Source organism: Rhea americana, unplaced genomic scaffold, assembly GCF_003343005.1.
Source record: "Rhea americana isolate MKP2758 unplaced genomic scaffold, rheAme1 scaffold_35, whole genome shotgun sequence".
Lineage (NCBI taxonomy): Eukaryota > Metazoa > Chordata > Aves > Rheiformes > Rheidae > Rhea > Rhea americana.
This window is the reverse complement of record NW_028186479.1, coordinates 4096827-4103252: the sequence shown is the minus strand read 5'-3', so window position 1 is coordinate 4103252 and position 6426 is coordinate 4096827. Positions and strand designations below refer to the sequence as shown.

General features: G+C 45.0%; 1 non-coding gene across 1 annotated transcript; it reads right to left on the bottom strand.

The window, feature by feature from the left end:
- Positions 1-6353: 6353 nt before the first annotated feature.
- TRNAK-UUU (transfer RNA lysine (anticodon UUU)) lies at positions 6354-6426 on the bottom strand. The gene has a single exon. It is a non-coding gene; the product is annotated as a tRNA-Lys (tRNA).

Sequence of the window (6426 nt, the reverse complement as noted above, 5' to 3'; positions counted from 1 at the left end):
AATCTATCAGCTAATGCTAAAATGCTGTTTGTGAGGTGCCCTTATGCAGATCATAAATATTCAGGGGACCAAATGAAGATAGACCCAAAGAATGGGCATGTGGATGTATTAAGGAATAAATATGCAATTACATAAAACACCAAACACACCCATGTTGACTCAAACAGTATTATCACAACAGCTGCCACCTATTGATGATATAATCACATTAATGGTGTAGCTGACAGGCTATACATAGGCACCTATCCCCTGGCATTATTTGTTTTTAAAAGAGCATATGTACAGCTGCTTGTAAAAAGACAGTAGCTTGTTGCCACTTCATTTAGCATATGTCCAGGCCTTGCATACGATGAAGTACACACACGCAGATAAAACAGCAAGAAGATTAAAAAGGTGAAGAAAAGAAAAAGACCACAGATATACCAAAACCAAATCCATTTGTCAAATCAGGCATATTATTGCCAGCACTATCATTAATTGGAGAGACGATATTGTACTTGCGACTTCAAAGGTGAGTGAAGAAAATGAGACAGTGAATATTGTCAGAACATCAGTATGCACCTCATGCTCTCCAGGAGACCCAGCTTTATATTCCAATTAGCAAGACGTTCTCTCCCTACTGTGTAAGAAAGGACTTTTCAACCTGTCAGAATCAAAATTGTGATTTCAGTAAGTTTCTCTCTGTTTATTCAGTTGGTGAAAAACAAGCTATTTAGTGCAGGATGTTTTCAAGCAGGAACTACATATTGGTGAGTTTGCAAATTAGGAATGGTTGTTTTAATCACCCTGTCAGGGATCATTCTACTCTTTTGTGTGCTGATTGTTTTCATCCACAGGCTTCTTGTCCTGTGCAACTGACTTTAATGATTGTAATTGCATTTCTGAGCCTATGAATGATCTCAAACAATTGCTGTTTAATGTTAGTGGTATAGAATGCAACAAAAAGATTTTGTTATATTGACTCAGTCAGTGAAACAATGCAATAGTGAATAACAGTACTGGCAGGTGGACTTGGAGAGAATTGTGATATAATTCTCTTCATTCAAAGATCTTGCACTCAAGGAGATAATCTGTACATGGAATTACTATGCAGTGGACTTTATCTGGGATATTTCTGGAGTTATTCTGTCAATTTGATCCACCCCTTGAAAAGCACAGAAAAGATGATAGAAATGCTACTCAAGGGCTTTTTCAAACTTATTTGGAAACATAGAAGCAAATCTGTTCTCCTGAGATGAGACAATATTTTGTCTGCAATTATTTCTGAACCAAGAAAAGTAAAACACGATTCAGTAGAGTGGTCAGCCTTGCAGATGTATTCCACGGTCAGCAGTTTTTTATAAAGCAGTTTGTAAAGGATTAAGTTCCAATGAGTAGTTTCTAGAATGTATCCACGTTTGCTGGAGAAGAGGGGATGGTAGATTTCTTTGAGTATAACTGTGAATTTCTTATAAGAGTACGGTATTTCATTATCAGATTTCTGTGGCCAGTTGTACAATGCAATATTTATGTCATATATTTGCAGGCATGGCTAAAAATATTGAACAAGTTTGCTGTGTAGATTACTTTGGTAAATCTGTTCCTTAAGCTTGATGAGGATAAATGCTACTGGATGCAGCAAAGTGTTGTATTTTAGTTGTATTTAAGTGCCTACTCATCTTTGCAATGAGCTAGCTTGTTCTCTAGGTCTGAACTGCAAAGCAGTGAGGTAAGTCTACCAGGACAAGCAAAGCTGAGCTTTGTCAAGCTGTGGATGAGGGAAGGAAGAAGAGGGAAAAGAGCTCTACAAGCTTGCCTTGCTGCTGAGAGCACAGAACAAGGAGGATAGAAGCAGTCACTGTTACTCCTGGAGACCTCCTCTCCTTCCAGCAGCGTGGCTGTCCCATACCCTCTCCTATGGCAGCAGCTAGTTTGGCTGTCTAAAACTAGGGCATAAGCAAAATAGACAAAAGGCTTTGTTTTTCTGCTGCCCCAGCAATCTGCTGCCCTAATTATGTGCTTATTCTGCCTGTGCCTAGAACTTGTCCTGGCTCATAACCACGTGATCAAGGCTATTCCTGAGGGTTTTAAAGCAATTAAAATAGCTCTTAATTCTTTGGACAAGAGATGCAAGGTATAAAGCTTTAAGTCTCATGAAGGAAAATAAATAGATTACAAAGAGTTTTTTGGCTCATCTTGGAATTAGATTCTTACCAATTTCAAGACCCCACAAGAAGATGTGGACCTGAAAACTGTAGTTACCACAGAGTTATGTGTACAAGAGAGACGATTCAAAGAAAATGAATCTGAGACACATCAGCAGCTTTAGAGACACAGTAAAGGTAATAAGCATATAAACCAATGAGTAGTCATATAATGTGTTTTGAAGGAGCTGCCAATGAAACTCTGAAACAGAAAATGCAATGCCTATATCCAGCCATTATTTAAAACAAAGAAAAACAAAATCAATTTTGCATTGCTTAGCAGTGAACTTACTTTAATAGTTTTCTTGCTCATGGTGACAGCAAACTGGGGGGCAACAGATGCTTTTAAAGCTGATTTGCAACTGTGTGTTAAAAAGTACAATCTTGAACTCTGAGGAGGACCATGTCTGGCACTCTTCAGAAAGCAGATTTCAGCCTGGCTTGCGTGCACAGCCCTGCTCTGCTGGCTGCCCCAGAAGGGATGCTATCTTCCCAGTGACAGGGAAGGAGAGACTCCCTGTGCTGGCAAGGAGAGACTTGGAGACTCCCAGAACCTCCTCCAGGTTCATCCAAGGGGATCTCCAGTAGGGTTATAACGTCAGCAGCTAAACTCAAAAATGCTGATTGACCTATTATCTGACATTCAGTTGTTTCCTCCCTAGCCCTTCTCTGGGATCTGGTTTTGGGGGTGGGAGCAGCAGGCTTGTGCTCTCTCCAGAAGTTGCCAAGACTTTTCAGACCGCTTTCTAACTAAGGCCAGGCCTTGGTGAGTTGCTTGCCTTGCATCCCTCTGGCCTTGCTGGCACTAGGGAGGCTGCATGGGCTGAGATGGGAGGAGGGGGAAGCGCATCATGGGAGCTGAAGCTAGGAGAGCCTTGGATTTACCTTTTGACCAGAGGAGCACAGATCGCTGGTGCCTGGGCAGCTGCACATGGGTCTGGCATCTGGGTGAGGAGCAGGGCTGCATACTGTAGTAGTGGCCTCAGGCTTGGTAATTAGGCTAGGAAAGGGCAGATGCAGAGGCATCTTCTGAGAAGTCTCATCTGACAGAGAGGAGAAGTTTGGGTTTAATGCTGACAATTCCCATGGCCCTGAGGCCTTTTCCACCCCTATATCATCTGCCTTGTGAGGGGCTGTGGATGGAGGACCATGAAGCCTGGGCTATCCTGCCACAGCTGCTTTGGTGGATTATGATGGGGGTCTGGCACATTAGCCTGCTCCCAGCCTTTCCCCAGGCAACCTCGAATCCCAGAGAAAACTGTTGGGGTGAAGCCCAGGGAGACACTCCCTCCCCATACACTGTCATCTGGCTCCTCCAGCCCCACAGAGGGGAGGTCTCACACACCAGAATGCCTCAAGCACAAGGATAGCAGTAGGGTCTAGGGTTTAAAACAGGTATGGTAATGTGAAGGCAATGAGGCTGAGATGCTTGATCTGGGAGAGGTGGGAGCTGGAAACCTGGCTTTCCTGGGAGAGCAGTGTGGGTAGGGGTTGGAGCCGAGGTGTTGCAGGCAGGGTTTTGGGCAACAAGACATCTGGGTTCCTTGGAAGGCTGCATGAGCTAGAACCCCTGAAAAGGAGGTTGGTATCTTTTTGCCAGAATGCTAGTTTAAAGTATGACTCCATTCCCTTTTAAATGCCTGATTCTCATCTTGAAAAGATGTAGCTGTCCTTGAAAATGGATGCATGAAGGTGGATCTCAATAGCTCAACAGAAACCAGTTTCCATCTGTGTTACTGTATGGATGCAGGAAAGGACAAACACCTTCTTTGTGGTTTGCACATGCCACAATGAGTGAAAAGGTGAACTTGTGCAAGTCTAGGCCCATAGAGAGCTCCCTGGAGTGATGGACTTCTCCTCCAAGCAGGTGGGGGAGTAGAGTGGCCCCATGGGCTTGGCCAGGCACCATCAGGGAAGCTATAAAGGAGTAGCTTGCATGCACGGAGCTTTGCCTTCAGACATATCATGAACCAGCAGAAACCATGTGAGCAAGGGTTAGAGGACAAACTTGCACAGGTGATTTTGTAGCTGGGGTCTGCTATGGATCTCCTGGGCAAGTTCAGCAGGCAGATGAAGCCTTCTGTAGGCAGTTGGAGAAAGCCTCACAGTCATACACCCTGGTACTCATGGGTGACTTTAACCACCCTGGTATCTGCTTGAAGGACAACATAACAGGGTGCAAGCAATCTAGGAGATTTCTGAAACACATTGAAGACAATGTCTTGATGCAGGGGAGACTAGGGGAGATGCCTATGTTAGACATGCTATTAGCAAGCATGGAAGAACTGGTGCAAGATGTACAGCCCTGGCTGCAATAAACATGAGACTGTGGACTTCATGATCCTGAGAGAAGCAAGAAAGAGAAGCAGAATAATTAAAACTGGCATTCAGAATAACAGATTTGGGCTTGTTCAGGGACCTAGTTGGCATGCTTTTGGCCCTTCCCTAAGGGTAAAGAGGGCCTAGGAGAGCTGGTCTGGAGCACAAAAATTGTCCATCCTGATATGCAGGTGGCTGAGCAGGCAAGGCAGAAAGCCACTGCAAGTTTGTATTCTAACATCATTGAATGGTCACGACAAACAGGATCAGTTCCTGATGACTGAGGAAAGGCAAAGGTTGCATTGTCTCTAAGAAGGGCAAGAAGGAGACTCCAGCATCCTCTTTACCTCTGCTCCTGGGAAGGTGACAGAATAAATTCTCTCAGAAGCCATCTTTAAAAAGAGAAAAGACCATGCAGTGATTGGGAGCAGCCAACATGAGTTTGCCAAGGGCAAATCATCCTCAGCCAGCCTCAGTGCTTTCTATAATATGCATGACCAGCCTCAGTGCTTTCTATAACCAGGTGCTATGGACAGTGGGAGATCAGTGGATGTTGACTGGGGGCTGAGTGCTTGGGAAGCAGTTCTTCAGAAATAGACCTGGAGGTCCCGGTGGACAATAAGCAGAACATGAGCCAGCAATGTACCCTTGCAGCAAAGAAGGCCAATCATATCTGAGGTGGCATTAGCAAAGATGCAGCCAGTAAGTCCAGGGAAGTGATCCTTTTCTTCTTTTTTGGCACTGGTAAGACCACATCTGGAGTACTGTGTCCAGTTTTGGACTTCCCATAACAAGACAAGCATGGACATGCTGGAGGGAATTCAATGGAGGCCACTAGGCTAGTCAGGAGGCTGGAGCCCAAAGCATGCAAGGAGAGGCCAAGAGAGCTGTGCCTTTCATACCAGAGAAGATAAAGCTTGGGGTGACCTTATTGTTGTCCACAACTCCCTGATCGCAGGATACAGAGAAGGAGCCAGACTCTTGGAGGTACAACAGACACAAGCTGGGAAATTCCAGTTAGATAAAAGGAAAAAAAATAGCATGAGGATAATCACATGCTGGAGTGTGTTGCTCAGAGAGGTATTTGGATCTCTGCTCTTGGAGGTGGTAAATGCTTAACTGGACATGGCTCTAGACCAACCCCATCTAATTGGACCTGCTTTTGGACAGTGGGGTAGACTAGGTGATTTCCAGCCTGAAGTATGATACTATGATTCTGTGATTGCCCATACATTTTGCAGCAGCTGCTCTCCCTTTGCAGGAATCAGGAGTGGGATTAAGGGCATGGTGAGTGCAGTGGGCACACAAGATGTACTCACTTCCTAGGAAGTGTTTTCTGAGAGCACAAAGCCAGCTGCTCTGTGACTAGAATGATGTTATTGATGGATGCTTGTGTTCAGTGTTGAAATGAAGGCTATATATTTCTGCCTTTCCTACCGGCCTCAGAACTACCTGGTATGGGCTGGGCCACTAGGAGCCTGGTGCTGGCTCCCTCAGGGCATCATTGCTGCCAAAGCAGGCTGTCTTCAGAAACAGAGGCCCAGAGCTGATTTGAGCAGAACATCTAATGAAAAAGGTATCCTGCAAAGGTGCCTGGCTCTCTGCTGCCTCATGATTTTTCCCATCACCTAGGTTGCATAGAGGAGTCCCTACTCCCCTGCAGCCTACTGGGGCAGAGTGACAAAGGATGAAGAATATGTTCTCTGTCAGGTAATATCAGGAGGGAGCAAAGAGAAAGACTTCCTCTTTTGTGGGAGACCGGAGTCAGAAGCAAAGAGCAGCACTCCTCTGCTTTTATCAGAGCTATCTCTTCTGCAAAGGAGAAGCCATTGAATATAATATGAAAGCACTTGCCTGAACAGGGGCTTGAACCCTGGACCCTCAGATTAAAAGTCTGATGCTCTACCAACTGAGCTATCCAGGC